The 25443-nt window shown below is 36.5% G+C and overlaps 1 long non-coding RNA gene across 1 annotated transcript; it reads left to right on the top strand.

Moving 5' to 3' along the window:
* The first annotated feature begins 882 nt into the window (after positions 1–882).
* LOC138243153 (uncharacterized) lies at positions 883–24589 on the top strand. The gene is made up of 3 exons (XR_011192002.1): positions 883–1099; positions 8309–8388; positions 22727–24589. It is a non-coding gene; the product is annotated as an uncharacterized lncRNA (long non-coding RNA).
* Positions 24590–25443: the final 854 nt, after the last annotated feature.

Genomic DNA, 25443 nt, shown 5'->3' with positions numbered 1-25443 from the left:
TAACTTGTTTACTTTGTTTATAAAAAGCATACACATTTGCTACATATAAATATCAATAAGGCTGAAATGCTAATATTTTCTGAAAACCTGAATATCTCCCATCTTCCTAAATAATTTTTTAATCTAGTGAAAATAATTACACTGTTTATTGAAGAGCAATGAAAGTATAAGTGTCTAGGTTTTACATTAATAGCTACTTCATTGCATACATGAATATTAATTAGTCAGCAGATAGGTGTGTTATATGTTCTTTGGGATAGCAAAATACTGAGCTCAAAGCACAGATGACCAATGTTAACGAGTTCCTTAAAAATCTGTATAAAAAGCCAAAATACATGGGTTTTTTTATGCAAGAATGGTGAAGGTTTGCCCTGCTTGAGTAAAACAAATTGCCTGGTTAACAGCAAGACTCATTCATGCCATCAGCAGCCCAGGAAAAAAAAACAGACAACCACAGACGTATTTACTGATCTTTAGGAAGTGATGTAATAGAGAATTAGAGTACCAGAGGTTAAAATCAACTGTGTCACATTAAGGAACAGCAATGCATTGCAACACATTCACTAATATTTCCCAAGTAACATTCGCCTCCTAAATTAATTTTCATCATGCCATGCTGTGTGTTGTATCACATTTCGCAAAAGTTTTTCAAATTGATTTATCATTAACAGAAAAAGAATACAAAGATGCACAAGTTTGATAATAAAATAAAGGGAAAGGTGACATTATGGTTTTGTATGCCTTAGTAGATATGGTCTAGTGCAGAAAAAGGAAAGAACAAAGTGTATATCTTCATTGAAGCACCAAACATATTGTTAATTGAAACTTTAGGAAAAGCACTTTAGGAAACCTGTAATTATTGTTTATAATCCCTTTTCTTTGCTTATTAAAACATGAATTTCCATCAAATTTTACCATTCCACTTAGAAACTGAAAGACCAATGGCTGAATGAACTTTGTAAAAAGAATTGCATGAAAAGATTTACGAATCTAAAGGATAAATACACTAGAGGTCTTCAGAATCACAAAGACAAAGAAATATTTAATGAAACAATGAAGAGCATAAAGAAGATCAGAGAAGAATACTTCATGTTTCACAGTAAGTTAAATTGTCGGCTCAATTTAATTGAAAACAATACTTTTAAAGTTGTTTTATCAATTGTTACAGTTTACTTCTGTTTTTTTAAGAACATTTCAGTACACAAAGAATGAGCTCCCATGGTGCTCTTAGTTTTTGGCCTGACGTGTTTTGTGCACTTGAGTGTTTAAACTCAGTGTTTAAACTTGTTTCCACAAGGCTGTACCTTTAAACTGTTGCTTGGTATGACTGCGGACCAGCAATTGACTTTAAGTTGTCTTGTGTCTTCCACAAACGCAGCAGAAATTTAATTCTCTGCTCAAGGATCGTGGTATATTTATATGATACAGTATACAGTATATACAGAAGCAGCCATTCAAGGTTCACAGTACAAACCCGTACAGCACGCAACTAACCACAAGCCACCTCGGCATATGCCACGGTACGTGATTGGCTGTCCAAAAATACTGACAGGGGCACTCGTGGTGCATTGGTCAGTAGTGAAAAGATTTGATCATTTAATCTGTTTACTGTGCACATTATAATCTGCTTAGTATTGAATATTTATATGGAATTTTACCACTAAAGGGAAATTTTAGTAGCTGAGCATAAAAAGAAGAGGAACATAACGCATCTGAAGGTCATAAACGATATTAATTTAGGAACATAAACATATTACTGTATGTAAACTGTACTGTATATGGCTGGTCTTGGTATTTTAAAGAAAAAATACACACCAGTATTCCATTTCTCCCTAAACATTTTAAGCATCAAAGTCTTACAGTACATGTGGTTATTTTGAAATGTTTTTACTTGCTCCTTCTGACCATATTACTGTACATTTATATACTTCGTGAAAAATTGATATTTCTAACCTTTGCTAATACGCTCGTTATCGGATAAACAAAAGCATACTTTTAGAATTGGATAAATAGGGAATATAAAATGGATTTGTGTATCTAAATAAATTAATAACGGTATAGCTATAGTTCTATATTGATATGTGTATTGCTGTTTCAGTGCATGTCTTATGATTTGCCTTGGCGGCGTGACAGCTTAAGTGACTGATATGTAAGCATGAGGTTGGATGTTTCAATCCAGCAATCTCTGTGAGTTTTCTTTTGACAAATAAACATTTCTTTGAAAAACTAAAATAGCAAATATTATGGACACTACAGTATATTGACATTTTTTATATTGCTAAATATCACATGTTCGTACCGTATGTAGACAGTGGTACCACAGGTTGTAGGGCGTAAATCCACATGAGCCCGAAAGCCCTACATTAACGTTGTGCATTCGCCTGGTGCTGCGCGGTTTACATCTCTCTCTGCAGGAGTGCTGGCTGTGCCGAATTAAACCGGTCTCACTGTTTTTTTCAAAGTAGGATAGGACGAGTCTTCCAGCAAAAGACACTCCACCTTCCCCCACGGACACATGTTTTCTTAGTAAAACAGGTTCACAGTGCGAAGCTGTGTCAGTCTTCTGTGTAAAGAAAATCGGTTTGAACACCATGGGGGCTGTTTTTAATAAGCTGCTGAGTAAAGAATAGGAATTTTCCTGCTGTCAGCAGTATTGTGTATATAGTTTTTTGTACAGGCTGTGAAAAGTTTCACAAAAAGAGGTCTTTAAAATTAGGCTGGTCAAATGATTATTTTAATTCTTAAAAAATAAATCAAAAACAAGATATAATGTTGTGTTCCTACTTAGACATTGCACGACTTTAAAAGCTTAAAAAACAGGTTTCGATAGTTAATAACCACTTTTAAAAAATGGGTGATTTTTCTTCCTCATGATCAGCTTAGAATCTCTGTTTATGCTGTAAGGTTTTTACTACTTAATTAAACGTTTAAAATACACGAATTTCATAAACACAACACACGTTTCGATTAAAAAAAATAATATTCTGTTATCTTCCTGGTATGTAGAACAGATCAGCAGGTTTTTTTTCCCGTATCAGAGGCTCTGAAAACAGTGTGCTGCCCACTGCACTGTGTCAGAGGGAGAGGTAGCATTGGAAAGGAGAAAGCGCAGAGCTCAATAATGCACAATGGCTGTGAAGCACCAATTGCGTTCATAACTTAGTGTTTAAAATTAAACAACGTAAATAATTTTCTTTGACTTCTAAGTCCCTTTATTATCATCAAGCACAGGTTTCTTTTTTGATGCCATCGTTAGACAAAGCAGGAACTTATTGTACTTTCTAATGACATTACATGTGGAAAGATTACAGATTACAGATTTTAATAGTCTTTAATTTTGTTATACATTTTAGAAAAGTTTCATCTACGCATACACCACAAAACTATTTTCGATTGTATTTCTGAATGCTATGTATAAAAAAACTTTTGAATGGCTGCATCTGTATTACAGACATTTACAACAAAGACATATCATAAAACATTTACATATATTGTTAAGTTATTACTTTAAATATATACTTTAAATTACTGTAAATATATTACTTTATTTTATATAACACCTTTACAACTGGCATCTCAAAGTAATACAGGATTCTGGCTATCAAATTCTGAACATATTGGAGATTGCTCAGTGTGGAGTTAAATAACCTAGTGAACAGGATGTGCATCTATTAATTGTGTTGAAAAAAGCCTTTCTTGATTTCTCTAGTTCCTAGTTTCTCTATGTTCCCTTTAAAATAAACGATTATCCCACAATGCTGTGTACTACATGGCCGGTAGGGAAACTAAAGGGAAATTTTAGTAGCTGAGCATAAAAAGAAGAGAAGCATAAAGCGTGTGATGGTCATAAACTATATTAATTTAGGAACTGCATCAGAGATATTTTTTTAACTGCATTACATTGGGGAGAATCAGTATAGCTTACATTTATATAGAATGTATAGAAATACATTTTTCCTGCATCAAAGTTTAATTCGTTCAGATTGCCCTACATTACAGCCCCAGTGCTGCAAGGTAGCAATGCTAACCACTTCACCACCATTAAAAATGGATGGATATCTTAGTTATCTTTCTAATTCAGAGGTTTGCATGCATAATTTAATTTTGAGAGCCACTGAGACATCTGGTACTACTGTTGTATTTATGAAAAAAAACATACAAAAAGCATACTAACAACTGTGCCATCCTATTCCTTAGTTAATACATTTTATTTTTATAAACAGTTAACATTTTTAGCAAAATATTTTGAATTATATTTACCCTATTTTTTCTTTAATTTTGTATTTAACTTATTTTATGATAGAAAGATTTAATGTACATTTGAACAATAAAAATATGGTATTACAAGATGTGGGGAAAAGTGCAACAATTTATTACAGTGCTAAATTTAATATTATTGATTACTAATAGTTTATGCTAACACCTAACTTTCTTAAGTAGATGTATTAAAAACAGGTGGGTAGCTGCATCAGCATGCATAGGCTGCAAAGGAACAAGTAATAGGTTTATTCCATGCTGAAAAAAAGAAGAAAGAGAACACAACGTTTCGGCCGTGGAGCCTTCTTCAGGTCTTGACACCTGAAGAAGGCTCCACGGCCGAAACGTTGTGTTCTCTTTCTTCTTTTTTTCAGCATGGAATAAACCTATTACTTGTATTAAAAACAGGTTTGCCCAGCCTAAGAGGGGGGGTCAGCTGACACTCCTTCATACACTCAAGTGAAAAATTAATAATGCCAATATAAACGTCAAATTCTCTCTCGCTTTGGCGATTTTGAAAAAAGTATTGAAACAAGAGAGTGAGTGTTTTTTTTAATTCCTGGTGGAATCGGGCTTCCATTAGAATCAAGTAATAGGTTTATTCCATGCTGAAAAAAGAAGAAAGGTACACATTCCATAAGAATCAGCACCCTTATATAGCGCCTTTATATAGTGCCTTTAAAGGTGGCTTCTCCTTGCACTTTGACAGATCGTCTTTAAATTAATTTTTGATTTAAAGTTTGACAGTAAATGTTTATATTGTAATGCATACAGCCTCCATTTCTTTATAACATTTTTAAAAATCGTTTGCGCAGTCTAAGGGGGGGGTCTGCTCTCATTGACAGCTGACACTCCTCCATACACTTAAGTGAAAAATTAATAATCCCAATGTAAACATCGTATTTACAATTTGTTGATAATAAAAATGTTAAGTTCTCTAAAGCTTTCTCAGTCACGTACGGTAGTTTACCCATGGAGCTGTGTAAGCATGCGAAGGCAGCAAAATATCAGCTAAATTTGAAGTTGTGACACCGAAAATATTATTAATAACCTTTTAAATCTGAAGGGAGATCTAAACGGATCCCCACACGATCAGAGGGCAAGACGGTGATTACTCATTGTTATTAAAAAAATGACTTAGATTCGAACATGTTGTGATATTTAGAAATATAAAAAAGTCAATTAATTGTCCATAATATTGCTATTTTATTTTTTCAAATAAATGTTTGTTAAAAGAAAATGCATAGCACTAGCTGGATTTGAACAGCCAACCTCTCACTTAGAAGTCAGGCACTTAGACCATCACACCACTCACATGATGAGTGGAAAATTAAATATTTTCGTTTTCAAAGAATGTGGACCAGGGTAATACTTTGAGTTTACAGCTTGTCCAAGGTCATTCATTATTAATACTATTAGTAATATCTTTGGTAAAGACTTTGATGGTGACAGCTCAAACGCTGTACATGAGAGGTTGAGCTTTATTAGCTCCACCTTGCGGAAATTCCAGATACTATTATTTTACTTGCGGTACCATGTGGTATTATGCAAGAATATACGGTATTAATACAGTATTATACGGTAACTTGAGTTATACCGCGACAAGCGTTATAACGCAGTATCGCCCGGTTGTTTTGAATGGCTGCTTCTGTAACTCCACCTGGCGGTTTTATAAGGTGATTCCGGATACTATTAACATAATCTAATTTCCAAGAGGTAAAATGTGGTATGACCTGAAATGAATTGTTATGACGCATGTTTGATGCAACATGCCCACCGCGTTGTACCGCAGTGTACCCCGCTTATTTTGAATGGCTGCATCTGTAGGACAAAATATTTAATCTCTGCATCAAAGCATGAAAAATGATGTTGGAAGCCTTTATCATTGGATAAATTGAAAGCACTGGTCAGTTGAATTTACAGATTATTTTAAGAGCTCATCTCACATTGATTGAAACACTTGTGTGTGTGTTTTTTTTAAGTATGAATACTTATTCAATCAGTTATTTTCTGGTTTATATCCATAATTCATTTGGCAGGATCTGTAGAATTGGCTACACTTTGATATTATAAAGTATTTTGTGCAGATCAATGGCATAAAATCCCAATTATTCCATATAGTAACCCAATAATAGATAAATATATCCAACGGGAGTGAATACTTTTGATAGATAATGTATTAATTATATAAATAATGAGAAAGCAGCAGAGTGAATTCTGAGGTTTACAGAAATATTTGGGCCATTATTTTGAAGAAATGACTTCCATCATCACCATCAGAATGACAGTGACCCGAAACACACCATCCCAGCAAACCTCGAGTTATCTCAGCCAGTCCAAGTCAAATCCAATTGAGCAGCATTTAATATAATGGGGGGGGGGATAGAAAGAATGGACAAAACTATCCTGTTTTGCTCATTAAAACATCTTATTAAAGCATCTCAAGTGATTACGTTTTTAACTTAAAGTGGATGTGTCTCGGTACTTATGTTGACTTGAAATCAATGGAACACAAAGTAAGTTGTTGTTATAATCTGATCAAACGTATGCATAACTTACCCAGAAATAACATATGGACGATTTACCAGGAATAAAATAACTCCCCAGAGTTATGCAAGATTTACATAAATCCAATATTATGTAAAATCCTGACCTGGGCAAAATAAAGACTTATTAAATATGAATTTTCTTTTAGCTTTATTTACACATTTTAACAGACAGCCTCCAAGTAAAAACCAAATGCTCCTACCTTCTGAAAGTACAAACTGAAAACCTTGAAAAATGGGCTGAATTATTCTAATTATTTCCATAATCTTAGATGTAGAAGTCAGACATGTTGGTCTGTAATCACACTTGGGTCAGTTTCCTCACTCTTCTTGTGGCTGGGCTCTATACTGGCAGTGAGCCTGACTGGAGCAGCTGTTGGCTCATCAGAACCCCTTCACTGCAGAATGTTATTGTGCTCTTCTGCCATGCCTTCCTGATTTTCTTGTTGAATAACCTCATGCCTTATAGGAGAGTCAGGGCAAGCTATAGGATCACCTTGTATTCTGCATTTTACTGAATACTCTGGTGAGATTCTGCCTTGTTAGAGTATTCATTAATTTTAATTGATTAAAAAAACAATATAATCATTTTGTACAGGTTAGTAATTTTTAAGTTAAAATAAAGTTTCCTTAACTCAGTATATCTTGTGGAGAAGGGGACACAGAATCTCAGTCTGGTTACCAAAAAAAAATTGTTCAAATATTTAGTTGTAAGTTTACAGTTTTCTTTCCTACTGATGGCAGAGCTGAAATCCGATGGAAGTAGATCCCAGACACAGTCCAATGTTTTAAGCAAGCCTTCCTTCAAGCCAATTGAAAAGCAGTTCAAAAGGCTTACACATTAAGCACTAATACCTTCAACACTGTGCTATGGTTTACCTGTTCTAGAGAAATACCTTTATCAGTTCATGTGATATGAATGTCATGAATGTGAACTCAACAATCTCTCCTTTCTGGTGTGAGATAATAGCAATTTATTTAGGTTCTAGGACTCACAGAATACAAAGAGATTTCACTTCTGACAGCTTAGTCTTTCCTGTTGTACATGCAAAGATGTTCTTTCTATCCAAGATCCAAAACTGTATGAGATGTATCCGATTTGTTTGACTTTTAGTGCTGTCCTAAAATTATACAATCATTATTTTCATTTGAACTAACCTTTCATTTTTTTAATAATCCTGTCCTGTTGTATATTGAATCGACAAAACACTGTGATTAATGAATACAAAGTTTTGCTATTTTTTACTGGTGCTTGTACTGTATTACAGGGGTTGTCATGCATTAAGATTCCAAAACAAAAAAAAAATAAAATTTCTGAAAAATTCTCACTGAACTTAATGAACATAAAAGGTATCAGTCATTCACTTGAGAACTATACATGTGTTTATAAAGACACATTTTCTAAAGATTGTGTACATCTTTAAACATTGATATTCACAGGCTAAGTTTTTTTTTTAACGTGCTTTATGCTGTTGGAGTAAAGCACTTAAAATGTTTTCATTTAGGGTCTGATGATATAAGCAAGACTGTGTTTTCTGAACTTGGCACCCTTCACCTGGACCCTTTGCTTAAAGACTCCTTGAAGGTAATTGTCATTAAATTAAAAAACTTCTTATTGAATTGTTTGGTCCACCGGTTTACTGAAAGAGCTGTTACAGAATAGTGGTACTATTGATACAGATGCAGCCATTCAAAATGCGCGGTACAAACCCGCGGTACGGTAATCTACCCACAAGCCACCGCAGGGCACCGCGGTAAGTGATTGGCTGGCCAAAATGACCGACAGGGGCACTCGTGGTGCATTGGTTGGTAGTGAAAAGATTTATTTCATTTAATGTCTTTACTGTGCACATTTTAATCCGCTTAGTTTTGAATATTTCTATGTAATTTTACCACTAATGGGAAATTTTAGTAGCTGAGCATAAAAAGAAGAGGAGAATAACGCATCTGAAGGTCATAAACGATATTAATTTAGGAACATAAACATTACTGTATGTACGTAAACTTTACTGTGTATGGCTGGTCTTGGTAGTTTAAAGAAAAAATACACACCAGTCTTCCATTTCTCCCTAAACATTTTAAGCATGAAAGTTTTATGAAACGGTACCCAAATATGTGATTGCTGTATAGGATGAATTTTAATCTTAAAAAATTATTTAACACGAAAATTAAGCTGTTTACATCTTCCGCCTGAGAACAGTCACCCGTTGCTACCCAACGCAGAAACACAGCCACTAACTAGCAAAGAGAGGACATTAGCTAGCCAATATGATAAAGAAATAAATGATTATTTTGTTTATTTCTTTTGCACATTTATTTGAACATTTCCATCGATTGTACAAGCACTTGTAAACTGTCCAATCCCTAGTTCATCAGGCATTTTCTTTTATGCTGCGGGCATTCTCCCGGTCTGGTGCCGGTCTGTGTCTTCTAGGATATAATGCCAGCGAACTCTTGTTTTTATGTCCACTATAACAGACAATCTCCTTTGCTTTTAACCGAGCGTCTAACCCCTCTGATTGGAGAAAAAAGACGTGCTGGCTTGCTATACATACTGTACCAGGAAGATGATTTCTTTCTATTCGAAACGTGTATTTTAAAAGTTTAAGAAGTAAAAACCTTACAGCGTACACAGATTTCTAAACTGATCAGGATCGTTATCTTTGTCTTATCCATATTGTTCACCACTCTGTCCAGCAAATTAATAATAAACTTTATTTTATATAGCATTTTAAACTAATAAGTAATTAGATTGCTTATAAACCTAATCACTTTTTCTACATAAACACAGCGTACTTGCTCTCTGAAAATGCTTTTTCTTTTTATTTAGGCTCAGATTTCAACTATAGATTGTATTATTATAAACTTTCTTGGAAAAATGTTTTTTATGTAAACCATGTTTGCTATTAATTCATTTAGGGCTAGAATATGTTCATTGTCTTCCAATCGAGTCGAGTTGACATTAAAAGCTTGCCACGCCCGGACTGTTACACCAACGCATTAGCATGTTAAAGCGATTTCATTGAGGAGCCTAGCTTTCTTAACTAGTAAGTACTGTACTTCCTTGGTTTTGGAGGGGGAAGTGTCTTTCGCTAGAAATCTCGCCCCCTTCTACTTTGAAAATACCTGTGAAACCGGTTTAATTCGTCACAGCCAGCACTCCCGCAGAGAGAGGTGTTGTACTCGTTAAAGCAGAAACTTCTTGTATTTTCCGATGACATACAAGTGGAAAGATTACAGATTTTAATCGGCTTTTTTCTGAACCAGGGAAAATCTGATCATGTTTCTCTATAACAATAAAAAACTTTATTTTACATATCACCTTTAAAAGTGGCATCTCAAAGCAATACAGTAGATGGAAACCACAGATTACAGAGTAAATACCCAGACAAACGCAAACGCGTTTTTAATAAAATTATTTTATTCATTCAGCAGAGAGAGAGAGAGAGAGAGAGAGAGAGAGAGAGAGAGAGAGAGAGAGCGTAAAACCTGGGCGTAACAGCTGTTCCTATTTCTGATCACTTGCTCTCTGGATAAACGTCTCACCTGTCCTGTTCTTTGTTTTCCTAATTTGCTGATTATGCCTTCTGCGATCCACTCCTGCCCTCACACCTAAAGAAGACTATATTAAATTTCTTTGCGCGGTCCATTGTGCAATTAACCCTTGTATGTGCTGTCCTTAAGGTGATATCACATAAAGGTGATATGTAAAATAATGTTTTTTATTATTGTTATAGAGAAACATGATCAGATTTTCCCCAGTTCAGAAAAAAAGATCTAAAGTATACTAGTTTGTCACTAGTATACTTTTAATACAGTCTTTGCTGTGCTCTAGAGGATCCTTGTGATATTTCGGGATCTGGTTGAATGATAAGTGTCGCAGTTTAAATAATTTTCGTAGTTGGAAATTATTAAACGCTCTGTTAAAAGCAAGAGAGTTTTTGTGTCCGTTACAGTAAAAGAAAATGCCTGAAAGAGTAAGGCTTGGACAGATTCCAAGTGCATTTTTGCAATTTACGTTGCATTGTGCATTGTGCTGCTGTAATACAGTTTAAAATAATTAAAACTCTAAACTCTATCAGCTTTATTTATGGGTTGCAATTTTAAAAAAGTCAAAAAATGCAATGCAATTTAGAGCTTTCTGGCAAGAGGAGACACCCAAATTAATAATGTAACATGACACTGTTTGTGCATGAACAAGGTTATACTGCTATTTCCTTAGATACACGATTAAAAAAAAAACATTTAGATCCTTGGCGGAACACATTTCATAAGAATCAGTGCTTTTATATATTGCCTTTAAAGGTGGCTTCTCAAAACGCTTTACAGGATAAAAACAACAATAACAGCAACAACAACAATATTGTATTTCATTGCACTTTGACAGATCGTCCTTAAATCAATTGTTGACTTTTCTCTCTTTACTACTGAACTTGTTTGGATTGACTGAGCTCCGTTCTGTACCACACAATGATCCCCCCAGAGTCTCTGCCCCGGGTGATTTGGTTTTTTTTTGACAGAGGGTAAAAAACTCTCTCTCTCGCTTGCCCTCCCCCCCATGTATTGTCTGTTTTTTTTGTGCTGTCCTTTGACAAAACAAGGCTCGCCAGATAATGTGAATCTAAACCTGTTTTTCTAGCTTTTAAAGTCGTGCAATGTGTAAGCGGGAACACATCATTATATCTTACATATGAAAAATACATAATATAGCTCCCAAACAAACGCAAACGTGTTTTTAATAAGATGCTTTAATTCACTCATAATCCGACAATTTCAGGAAGACTAAGGGAGGACTAAAGGAATTGTCATCTGTTGTTGAAGCTCTGTGAGCTCGGTGACTTTGAGACCACTTGTTATCCCAGGTTGTTTGAATTGCCACAATTCAAATAGAGAAAAAAGAGCTGACTGACAAGATTTATGATGCGGCTGTTAATGTTGGATTTAAAAAAAACACTTTGCCCGAAGTTTGTTGCATTGCTTGAAAAATAACTTTATTTCGAGAGACTGGATAAGTAATTTGAGTGTTTTTTTTTTACTTCCTGAAAAACAACTAATAATTTAACTATATGTGCAAATGTTTTATGATATGTCGCTGTTGTGAATGTCTGTGGACATGTGCTGGCTGGACAGGAGGCTCTACTGTACACAGAGAGGGGCGGGAGGGGGGGACAAGCCGATACATACTCATACATACTCATAGAGTTTGATTAATAGGGAATATAATTAATAGGGAATATAATATAAAAATATAGTACTAAAAATAAGATACACTCTACAGACATTCACAACAGCGACTGTCAGAAGATAGGACACAGCGGCTCAGACACCCGCTGAATAGAAAGGGGCACTTTAATGTTCTGTAAGGCTAATACTAAAGCCAATACTTTAATATTCTTTTCTGTATGTTTAACAATAGTGGTTACTGGCCTAATTCGGCCCTGCTCCCGTTGTTAGGTGTTAATGTGTTGTTGTTAAGTGTGAATTTGTACCTGTTTCCCTGAGGTCTGGCTTTTTTTCTGGAAAACCATAACTCTGGTCTTATCCAGATTCACTGTCAGCGCCCAGGTCTGACAGTGCTGCTCCAGCAGTGCCAGGTTCTGCCGCAGCCTCTGTTCTGTGGGCGACAGCAGGACCAGGTCGTCTGCAAAGAGCAGGAACTCGATTTCTGTAATTAATGCAGATCAGTAAATCAAGGGACAAAACAATTACTGCGCCCGGCTCCTCAATGGGCTTTGACGTGCTCATGCGTTGATTTAACAGTCCGGGTGTGGCAATGTTTTTTATTATTGTTACAGAGAAACATGATCAGTGTCGCAGTTTAAATAATTTTCGTAGTTAGAAATTATGAAACGCTCTGTTAAAAGCAAGGGAGTTTTTATGTCCGTTGCAGTAAAAGAAAATGCCTGACAAAGTAGGGCTTGGACAGATTCCAAGTGCATTTTTGCAATTTACGTTGCATTGTCCATTGTGCTGCTGTAATACAGTTTAAATAATTCAAAGTCTAAACAGTATCAGCTTTATTTATGGGTTGCAATTTTAAAAAAGCCAAAAACCGCACTCAAAATGCAATTTAGAGCTTTCTGGCAAGAGGAGACACCCAAATTAATAATGTAACATGCCACTGTTTGTGCATGAACAAGGTTATACTGCTATTTCCTTAGATACGCGATTAAAAAAAAACATTTTTGAATCCCTGGCAGAACACATGCCATAAGAATCAGCGCTTTTATATATCGCCTTTAAAGGTGGCTTCTCAAAACGCCTTACAGGATAAAAACAGCAATAACAGCAACAACAATATTGTATTTCATTGCACTTTGAAAACCAAGTAATACCTTAACTATATGTGCAAACGTTTTATGATATGTCGCTGTTGTGAATGTCTGTGGAGTGTATCTTATTTGCCTGTCTGTCCTGGCTCTCTCGCTCGCCCTCCTCCCTCTCTCCCTCAATTCAATTCAATTCAATTCAAGGTGCTTTATTAGCATGACAGATGGATACAATCAGTGTTGGGTATTTACTTTGCTTTGAGATGCCACTTTTAAAGGTGATAAATAAAATCAAGGCTTTAACTTGCTTTAACTCCGCAAGTCTGAGTTCTCGTGTCTGTCCTATCCGAACTTGAAAGTATTACAATATGTATCTTTATAGCAGGTGGTGTACAGCTTTTTAGTATAGATTACACTTTTCTAAAATGTATTTAAAAAATAAAAAAAGATTACAATCTAATCTTCCCACGTTTGATCCCAAGATCCCAAGAAAAATCTAAACGGGGAGAAAGCTATGCTGAAAGTTTATTAAGATACTTAGAAGACAAAGATATCAATTTATGTTGCATTTGTCTGATTGTGAATCAAAAAACACATATATTTAAACCCGCGTTTGCGATTTAAATCAAAACGCGATTTAAATCAATATAAATGTTTATATTGTAACGCCTAGGTGACTATTCATTGTTATTAAAATGACTTAAATTCGATCATGTTGTGATATTTAGAAATATAAATTTGTTTGGTGCGAGTGAGGTTTTATTTAATCTCTGACGCAGGGAAACGTTTCATTTTTTCAAAGAAATGTTTGTTAAAGGAAATTTATGGCTCCAATGGGATTCAATCACAGACCATGTGACATGGGAGTTAGGAACCTAACCCACTGCGCCACCAGCAAGGTCACATGCAGAGTGCTGAAAAAGCACTACAGAAACATTATCAACAGACAATGTACAGCGTGTATTATTCTTGTGTTGCGGTACATGAATATAATTATATCGTTATTAATTTCTTTAGATACGCAATTCCATATAATATTCCCTTTTAATCAAATTCTAAAAGTATGCTTCTTGACTCCGGTATCACGTTAGTTAAAGACTTCGATGCTTAAAATGTTTAGGGAGAAATGGAATATTGGTTTGTATTTTTTCTTTAAAGTACCAAGACCAGCCATATACTGTATGTTTATGTTCCAAAATTAATATCGTTTATGGCCTTCACACGCGTTGCAGTATTCTCCTATTCTTTTTATGCTCAGCTACTAAGATTTCCCTTCAGTGGTAAAATTCCATATAAATATTAAATACTAAAACGGACACCATAAAGACGTTTACTGTAAATCTTTCTACGACAGACCAACGGACCACAAGTGTCCCTGTTGGTCAACCAATCACGTACCGTGGTACCGCGCGTCATCGTGCGTCACAATGCGCGACGCCGTAGCCACATACCTCTGGTACGTGTCTGTACCGCGCACTTTGAATGGCTGCATCTGTATGTTTTCTTTAAAGTACCGAGACCAGCCATATACTGTATGTTTAAGTTCCAAAATTAATATCATTTATGGCCTTCACACGCATTACAGTATGCTCCTATTCTTTTTATGCTCAGGCACTAAGATTTCCCTTCAATGGTAAAATTCCATATAAATATTCAATACTTAAACGGGCACAGTAAAGACATTAAATATACATATACATACTGTATACAGTACAGTTTGCATATGGTAATATGTTTATGTTCCTAAATCAATCTCTTTTATGAGCATGTGAAAGGCATGGTGAATCACTGTACTTTGCATTATTGGAAACAAATGCGTGATTGCGAAATGCTGTGGTGTTACTTTTACAAAGACGGTCAATGAAAAAAAGAATCTGGACAAAGGCAATACTTTGTTTACAGCTTGTCCAAGGTCATTCATTATTAATACTATTAGTAATATCTTCGTTAAAGACTTTGATGGCGACAGTTCAAACATGAGAGGTTGAGCTTTATTAACTCAGGAAATTCCGGATACTATTATTTTGCTTGCGGTATTATAGGAGAATTTACGGTAACTCGCGGTAGACCGCGTAAAGCGCACCACAAAATAATCCGGTATCGCCCGCGCATTTTAAATGGCTGCATCTGTATATAAATCACAACGTCTTTCACTAGTACAAACTTATGTGCAAAAATTGCTTTGGAAAATAAGATGCACAACATAAAGCATTGGAGAAATGCAAGAACACATTAAGAAACAGTCTCATGACTTGAATGATCTCCTAATTTTGCAGTGCAGTGTTTTGTCACTGTCACTTATTAACGTCCATTGTCGTGGAATTTAACTATCAAGGAAGCCACAAGAGAGAGTTCTCACCTGAGTAAGGTCTTTATTTCAATATTGCAATATTGGGAGCCCTGCTGCCACTTCGCCAAGTGCAACCAGAGACTCAATTTGTTACAAGCAGTACAGGGTTTTTATAAGACGTTGCGCTGTAAAAAAGTTCAGCACTTGGTCCCTTCTAAAACTTCCCCTTTCTCTAAGAGAAAACAGATTACATCATAGAGCGAGAGAAGAAAAACTAGATTTGTTATTCAAAGCTTATCAGTTACTTTCAGCTAATTCTAATGACCCAGACAGCATATATTGTTTTGGTACATTGTCTTCTAAACTAACCTAAACAGTGTACTTTGTTGACGAACTGTTTTCTAAAATTCTGCACGTACTGTAGCATAGCAGTTATATCCTTGAAATATTATCTAAAAGCACCAATATATTTTTTTGCAAAGCTCTCTACATTTTTAAGAATCAATTAACTCATTAGATTTCCACTACAATTCCCTCCTTTTTATTCTTGAAAATGATTAAAAGTTAGATTCTTCATATGGACTCCCAGGAGGCTCCCATACTTCAGATTCTTCCGTTATTATCAGAACATACTGATGCGCAAACATATTAATTACCATATTTCAAAGCATTGGAATAATATATTTTGTACAGCAACACAAAAACAGAAATACAAGTATCACAGCTACTATAATCGGTGTTAGTAACTTAAAGAAAAACATTCCCCCTGGCCCAAACAGTGATTCTAACCAGGAGAGAAATGGGTGAGGCTGTAGAATGAGGCATTAAAGCACATACATAACAAGATGCATTAAATTTCTTTAACTTTACAGTATGATTTATAAATTTGTACCACAAATTACTCATATCCCCCTCATTATCAGTTTCATTCAGCCAGTTTGTATACAAAGAGGCTTCGCGTTTAGATTCTTCCTCTTTCTGGGTGGTGACAGGCTTCCACATAAAAAGGAAAAAGGCTGTGCACATCAGTCCCAAGCATGTGATCCCCATCTATCCCTGTGGAGACATCACTCCTGCGCTTTGCTCAGTTCGTTTGTGACCTTTTTACAGTGGGAAGCATGAATTCAGGGCACCTGGCACGGCCCCCTCCACCTGAGCGAACACCACCTCTTTTTCCTGTCTTTCACCAGAATCCAGTCTACTTATTCACGCATTAGTTCTTACAGCACAGGTAAATCCCTGTGGGCTGGAGCCCAGCATTTTTCTTAGGGGTTTTTTACAAGATTGGTCAACAGCTGGGTAATAACTCTTAGAAAAATCTACACATTGTTCCACTGCCTCAGCTGTGCCGTTTTGCAGAACAATTCTAGCTGAAGTTGTAAAATTTCTCTTTGGTCCGTTCCTGCAAAACATCTTATTATAAACAAACAAACCATAATAATAATGTGCATCTATGGGAATCACTCCCAAGTGTAACTCCCCTTAAAACTATATTGTTCTACCCATCAGGTTCTGCCACTAGATAGGAGAACCTTTCTCTACAATTTTTTTTACCTTCATGATCCCTTCAGGGCGTACAATTAGCACAGAAGCAGCAGCTTTAGTCCACATGTTTTTCAAGCAGGATATTAACAGTATGATCATAACGAATAATACCAGACACACAAATATGTATTGAACCAGAGACCCTCTCCAGGTTCCTAGCACAGACTGTAGCCATGCACCAATGCCCCAGTCATCTGGATTATAATTGTGATATATATTTTTCAAAGATGTGCTTTGCTAAGTCATTAATTTGCTAATAATTGTCTAGAATACAAGTACTGTTTAGTCTTTGCTTACCTAAACAGCTGTCTATCACCCTAATAGAGATAGGCTTAAAACTGTGATTAAAGTGAGGAGCATACAGTTATTTCCATTTTAATATATCTGAGTTACACTCAGACTAAAAGCAGGGCTATTTACCCATGCCAATGAACCTAAATAATCACCTCTATCAAAGGGGATTACTCCCATGAGCATCTTTTATAGCAATACAATCCCAACATGAGCTCTGATTATTATTTGTGGCTGACTGATAAAGTATTGATTCCATATCCCCATTTTATCAAAGTAAAACTCATTACACTTAACAGGTACACTGTCGCCCCCCCTCAGGAAGCTCAACAAACACAGAAACACTGACAATATAATAATTAATGTTCACTCAGTCTCTGGTGCAGTGGTTCGGTGTCGGCGCAATGCGTAGATCCAGCGATCTCGTCCTGTCACTCAGATGGCAGAGTCGATAGTCAGTTGCACTTGATATGGTCCCTCCCCAGCGGGGTTGCAACATCTGGCAGGGTATATCATCCTCACCCACACCCACTCGCCAGGTATCAGGTCATATCTTCCCTCTACTGGAGGTCTCCAAGCGTCCAGCACCTGTCCACCACTTCAATTAACAACCTACAATACTACAATAGAGAATCAGCAAATTCAACAATCCATTAGCCAAATTCATCCCTCCAGGAAGTTTTGTTGATTGGCTTGTGATAATATCAAACAGGCTCTATTACACAGTTCTGTTTGATCCAGCCCGCATTCCATGGTGTTCCTTCAGTCTGATGTCTAGTCGATCTTTTAGAGTTCTGTTCCTTCATTCCACTGTTCCAGCAGACTGAGGGTGATCTCAGTCCATCTCACCCCGAATAATCCAGCCACAGCCTGTCCCTTGATCATAATACAAGCGGTAGGGCAGTGCCCACCGAGGGCTTATCTCCATGCCTCCTGCACCAGCACAACAGCTCACGACCCATTTCTTTCACTTACATACAGATTACATACAGATGATCCGTCTGAGGGAATCCAGTCCAGGGCCAGTGCCTGCAAGAAAGCTTGTTTCAAAACATCAAAAACGGTTTCTGCTGCAGGGGTCAAGGCAATTTTGTCTTTAGACTGCACTACCCCCCTCAAACCAATATGTCACTAGACAAGCTCGTTCTGAGAAGGCATTCACCCTGGCTTTATCATGTAGTTGGTTTTATACTCCTTTTTTTTTCCTCTCAAGATCCAATACTTGGAGTAGCCCGGCCTTATGGATTCCCTCATTAGGTAAAACAATCACAATATCACATAACTCTTTCGAGGTAGTTCACATAAATGCTATTTCATACAGAAATTCCTTATAAAATGCTGCAGTCTGGGCCTAAAATAGGTCTGGGGTGTCCCCCACCCACATCAGTAGTTGAAACTGTACATATTTTCCCAAGCAGACTGTGACAGCTTACATTTGCTTTAAACACAACCCTTGCACTCCTTCTCCTGTAGCCTCCTGTTATCCGTTAGAAAACGTTATATCACATCTTTATGCTGTTTTAGTCTAAAAACAGGACAGCTGTGCTCCTGTGCCCCACAGTTACTGCACACTGTAAGATTATTTCACTTTTATTTAAATCCTGAGATAAATTTAGGAAGGCTACAGAGGGGTTTACTAGATTAAAACTGTTAGTTCACACACGGCTCTCGTTTCAGCTTCTGACAAGTTCTTTAATTGTGAAATCAAGCGTCTTACAATTTCTCCAAAAAACACATTTTTTTTTTAGTAACTGCACACCAGCTTATTAGTAGTTTTGTCTTTGAGGTTTTATATCTCATTATAACATTAAAGTCGCACAATAATTTCGACAAACTGGCGGCTCCCTTTTCTCCTCCTTGGGAGTCTTTTTACCACCCATTTGCAGCGCTCGCACTTCTGCATGCATGCTTCGCGAGTTATTAAATCACATCTGTCTCTGTTTGTAATATCAGGAAAGCATAGTTGCACATTCTTGGCAACATCAGGTTTTAACCCACTCAAGTAAATTTGTTTTATTACTGTGGAAGTATCTTTATTCACTTCCTTTTCATCGGCTAACCCCGAGTATACTATCCATAAAGCTATAAACCTTTCTGTAAAATCTGAAAACATCCTCACTTCCTTCTGCTGACATGCTGTTACTTTTCTCTAATCAGTTTTCGGTGGGAAATGCTCTTTCAAAAATCTCCACACTAATTCCCACCCTTCTCCCAGATTCTCTCTTAAGGCGTTCTATTTCTTCTTTTGCTTTTTCTTTTTCTACATATACAACTTCGTTTCGTTCAGCCATTGCTTTTAGCTTTTCCATCTGGGATTTTTCCGTCTTATCTATGATATTCTGTTGAATTCTCAAATATTCCTCTAAATATTTTTATCCAAAGGTTCATACACTTTTCTACATTCCTGTTCAGCCTAAATTCCGTCTGACAGTCAATATTTCTTTTAAGTTTCACTTTGGATTAATCAAACTTTTTTTCCCTTCACACCAAACCATTTTCACGTCTCCCACGCGCCCCGCGGAATCCCCCAGTCGAGACAAACTGACGAACTATCACAATACGGGAACACGGACCAGGTTCGAAATCCTGGCTTTAAACACACAGTTGAATCGAGTTACCATTTTCGGCTCTTCTGCGAGTACAGTTCTAGTTGCTACCTTCAGCCGTACTGCAGTCGTGTACCAGGATGCAACACCTGGATTTTTTCGCACGGGCAGGGCGAGATGCTATTCCTTCAGCAATCCCTCCTTTTCTACCCCACCTTCACAAAGCAGGCATCTAAAACACATACACCATTAACTCATTTTTTCTGTTGTACTCGCTTCAGCTTCAGGAAAACCCTGAACCCACCACAGCAACATGGAGAGGACAAGGGACTTTTTAGAAAAGAGGAGTCCTTACCTCTTTTTAGAAGCGGCCGCCTAACTTTTCCTCTCCATGTTCGTGTGGTTTAATTTAGATGGATAATCATTTGGGTCACGTATCCGCCAATCTGCCTCCTCCTTTTTAGAGGACGTTGTAAACCTTTAGGAACAATATGATCTAGCAACAAGGTTATGTCACTGTAATTAGGCTTAAGACAATCAAGAACAAGGCGCTTGCCTTTCTTCTAAATTCTTTACGATCATCAGGCAATTAAGGAAAAGACTTAACTAATGCAAATAATTCACTAGGAGACCAATGTCAATGTACTGTACATATGCTGGAGTTCCTTCTGGACCTGGAAAAGTGCACATTGGTATTTCACAAACAAGTGGCTCCGGACCGCTTTCTAATTTCGGTGGAGACTTTTTCTTTTTAGTACGCATGGCCATGACTTTAGCTGCAGCTTGCTGTTCTTTAGTTTCAAGACTAGTCTTTTTTTAAGCTTCCCATTATTTCTGTGATTCCTCTTTCCATTAAATAAGTTTTCCAATTCATTTTCTTTCATTTCTTCTCCTTCTCTTCTAAGTTTCCCCTTCTTCAGGAAACTTCTTTTTCCTAATTCAACTTTCCTCTGTCCATTCTGATTCACTTACAAAGATCCTTCATAGTTATGGGCCCCTAATTATCATATATAAATTATGTGCAAGTTCCCTTACACCTTTTACCCTAGCTTTACAGTTCATGAACATAATTTTTTTCCCTAACCCAGGCTAGGTTTCTCCGAATTTGTCGTACATGTACTTTTGCTGGACTGCTCGGTCCCATTTTCGTCTTTGAATTTTAATTTCCCATTTTTACCGATCGGTGCCTTACTTTAGAACCTTATCACATTAACTACTCCGCAGAGCAAAAACCACACGTCTGTGTTAAGATAAGTTCTTTATATGAGTCCCAGACTCATCAAACCCGCGTGAGAACACCCCTGTGGCTCGCTTCTCAAACTATTAATTTTAAAGGATCACTTACTGACGTCAGACAGCTGCCAATTCTCCAGACGCGTCTCTGGAAGGATAAACAGTTTATCCTCCGAGGTTCGTCCAATTTGCTAAAATTGTCCGGGTCCGGATGGAGTTTCAGCAGCCGTTCGCGTTCAGGTTTGTGATCCCGGACGAGCCCCCAAACTGTCGTGGAATTTAACTATCAAGGAAGCCACAAGAGAGAGTTCTCACCTGAGTAAGGTCTTTATTTCAATATTGCAATATTGGGAGCCCTGCTGCCACTTCGCCAAGTGCAACCAGAGACTCAATTTGTTACAAGCAGTACAGGGTTTTTATAAGACGTTGCGCTGTAAAAAAGTTCAGCACTTGGTCCCTTCTAAAACTTCCCCTTTCTCTAAGAGAAAACAGATTACATCATAGAGCGAGAGAAGAAAAACTAGATTTGTTATTCAAAGCTTATCAGTTACTTTCAGCTAATTCTAATGACCCAGACAGCATATATTGTTTTGGTACATTGTCTTCTAAACTAACCTAAACAGTGTACTTTGTTGACGAACTGTTTTCTAAAATTCTGCACGTACTGTAGCATAGCAGTTATATCCTTGAAATATTATCTAAAAGTACCAATATATTTTTTTGCAAAGCTCTCTACATTTTTAAGAATCAATTAACTCATTAGATTTCCACTACAGTAGACCACAGATTTTGCTTTTAATTATCTTGCAGTCTGTGGGAGAAATTGTTTTGAAATTGGAATTTACATGAGCTAGAGTTTACAGTTTTTCAGGGTTGAACCTAATTTACTCTCCAACTTTTTTGGAAAAAAGCTAAATATTTTAGAGGCCACAGCACACCAAATTTATATATTAGTGTAATAAAAAATGTATATGCTTTTTTATAATATGGTTTAGTCATAATAGATATAATAGGTCATGATTTTAAACATTTAACTCACAACGTAAAACAAATATCTGAATTTCACATTAATTAATCTGTGGAAGAATGTCAATACTTTTCTGAGGATGAATTAACAGACATAAACTGTTACACTAAGGAGAAATCAGCTGAATGGATCTACTATCACTATCTTACCATCATCACGGATTCACTGAATAATACTTTAGGTTCTTTGTCATTTTTTCCAAAACTGTAATTTATGATGTTTTAAATGAACACAACAGATCTGGTAATTGCATCTTAACGTAAAACATTTGAAAACACATAAAACTAAATCAGTATAAATATTTTATTTTTTTATTATGATAGCAGTTGGTACGCTATCAAAAAACTAAATAAACTGCATTTACCTTATTAATCACAAATTGGAAAAAAAAATTAAACCTGAAGGCACATGAAATCTGGTAAATATGTTCTGGATGTGGGTAAATAACGCAATGAGAAACCTAAATATAGTCTGATCAAGAACCATTGATCACAGGACCATTTTCAGGGTCCTGTTTTGTGTGTCGAAGTACATGAGATATCCAAATGGTACGAATAAGATACAATGTTTTATTATGTAGTAATGTTCTGTAAATGTATACTAATTGTATAATATATAATATCTAAAATAATTCTGATTCTTCTAGAGGTTGTATACAACTGTGTTCCTTTATGTTTAGTACAATGCATTGTTTTTTTTCTAATTTCTGTGTCTTTCAACAGAAATTCACATATTACACAGTCCTTCTGTACCACAAAAAGAAGATAGAAATTGACAACTTTGTGGGATCTATGAAAACCCTGGCAGAGGGCATTGAAAAAACCCACAAGGGCACTGCAGTAGGCAGCATTGTGGGAGCTGGTGTTGGAATTGCAGGATCAGCTGCTACTATTGGTGGGATACTACTTGCTCCCTTTACTGCTGGTGCCTCTTTAGCACTTACAGTTGGAGGGGTTGTTGCAGGAGTAAGCGGTGGTGCCACTGTCCTAGCCTCAGATATCACTAAGTACTTTGTTACCAAGAACAAGACAGATGATGCTAAAAAAATTCAGGAAGAAATACAGAAACACATGAGGGAGCTCCAAAACATAATTGAATATGTTGGCCAAATGATGAAAGTATTTAGAGAAGATCATGCTTCTTACATTGAAAATATGGCAAATAATATGCTGTGCCAGTGCTTCCAGGCTGTGAACTTACTTGGGCCTTTAGATGACATTATAGCTGCGGGGGCCAGCGTTGCAGGCCGCGTTGTCAGAGTGGCTGGTGGAATTCTTGCCGCAGCCACCATGATTTTTGATATAATAATCATTAAAAATAAAGCAAAGGAATTCAAAGATGGTTCTGAAATTGCTAAACAAATAAATCATTTGATAACAGATGTTGAAAAGGATCTCAATCGAATTGATGAGCACATACAAAAGTTTCAAAAACTAACTAGTACAATTTGCTGTGATAATTTTGAAGATCTTGCTTGACCTATCAAAAACAATGATTAAAAGAAATTACAAAAGGAGTAAGAGATCAACCGCACAAATTAAGAAAAAAAAAACACAAATCGAAAAGTACAGGAAATAATGCAGTAGAACTTCAAAATACTGTAGTATCCACAGCATTCATCCACCCAAATTCCATGTAGAAGTAAAACAATCTTAAAGCATATTTGGTTCACAGTAAGATTCAGTTTCTAAAAGACACTTTGTCATGAAAGATGTCAATATCCACCAATGCAAATACGTTAATCGATGCACAGCACTCATCATGTTCTATTCACTGAACCTTTATGAATACTGTAAATAAATGAGTTAGTTATTGCATTGAATGTATCAAATGCTACTAAATTGGAAAACAACACAATGCATTCAATTCAATGACTGTAAAATAAATGCAAATCATTCAAATTAATACTACAGCATTTCCAGAAATTTCAAAAGTGATAATCAGACAAGCGAAGACATCAAAAGAAGAGACACGGTGTACGATACAAATGCTACAAAAGAAAGAAATGAGACTCTGGAAACTGTGTGAATGGATAATCTATTGTGAATCATGATGACACCATGCACTGAACCTTTAAACAACACTGCACTGTAGTCAGAAGGCTGCCTACACATCTGAAAGAGGACTTGCTATTACACAAAAAATTGAAGTCATTTAAGTCTGATAAAATCTTAATACAAATTGAAATTAATATTTAATATTCTCCTCTGTAATGACATTCAGAAATACTTCAGTCATGTATTTTGGATACATACTACCTGAACACAAGTTTAAAATTGTGTATTGAATATTGTTCCATTTCTGTTTAACCTAATTCAGATGTCTGTGAATAGAACATGCTTTATTTTGTAGCTTAGACAGATCGCTGTGACTGAATGTATACTGTTTTCCTCTGTAACATGTTTAATGTGTTTTTTAATAAGATATAAATGTGGGAGGTGGGAATGTAAACCAAGATACCCAGCCATGTTGTTAAAGTGGATTCATTGGCTATTTTCAGGAAACAGCTGGATGGAATCCTCAGATTATCTGTTTTTGATTATTGTTTGATGTTGTTAAATAAAGAACTATCTTTGAAATTAATAACAAAAGTATATGTGCTTTTTGCTGAATAGTTAATTCACTCGTACAACATTAAATACAGTGCTCAAGCTGATTTTGACATTTCATCAAATACAACTAGAATGGGGTTTTGTTTATTATTTTAATTATAATTTTGCCATTGAGACATATTTTAAAAAAGGCATCTTCCTCTCTTACTGTCTCTTCTTGTAAAAAAAAAACACTTTCTCCTATATAATAACTTCCATTTTGTCTCAATCTTATTCTAGTGTATTTCAAATCACCTTTTATAGATTTATAGAAATGTACTCATTTTTCATCAACAGAGGATACCCCAGCAGTGTGATTGACAGGGCCCTTGCCCGAGCCAAAAACACCCCCCGGACCATCAACCCGATCAGGAACTCCCGCCATAACAACCGCATTCCTTTGGTGCTTCCTTACCACCCTAACACACTTCCTATCCCCAGGACCATTAACCAGAACTTTTCCATCCTACAGGATGATCCCTCCATTGGGGCCCTCTTTTCTGATCGACCTATCATCTCATATCGCCGACCACCTAATCTGCTTAACCTCCTAGTTCACAGCTCCCTTGACCGCCCTCAGCAACCATACACACCAGGCACTTTCCCTTGCAACAGAGCTCGCTGTATCACCTGCAAGTACACAGCCACCACCACACTCATTCAAGGCCCCTCAGGACAATTCCGGATCACCCAGACAGCATCTTGTACCTCCAGCAACCTTATTTACTGTATCTCTTGCAGTAAATGCCCAGCCATCTACATTGGGGAAACAGGAAGGAGACTCGGAGACCGCTTCAGAGAACACGTCAGGGCTGTGAAGATTAAAGATCTCTCCAAGCCCATTGTTT

The sequence above is a fragment of the Lepisosteus oculatus genome, chromosome 14, assembly GCF_040954835.1.
Source record: "Lepisosteus oculatus isolate fLepOcu1 chromosome 14, fLepOcu1.hap2, whole genome shotgun sequence".
Taxonomy (NCBI): Eukaryota; Metazoa; Chordata; class Actinopteri; order Semionotiformes; family Lepisosteidae; genus Lepisosteus; species Lepisosteus oculatus.
Note: the sequence above shows the minus strand (reverse complement) of the source record. Positions and strands in the feature narration are given on the sequence as shown.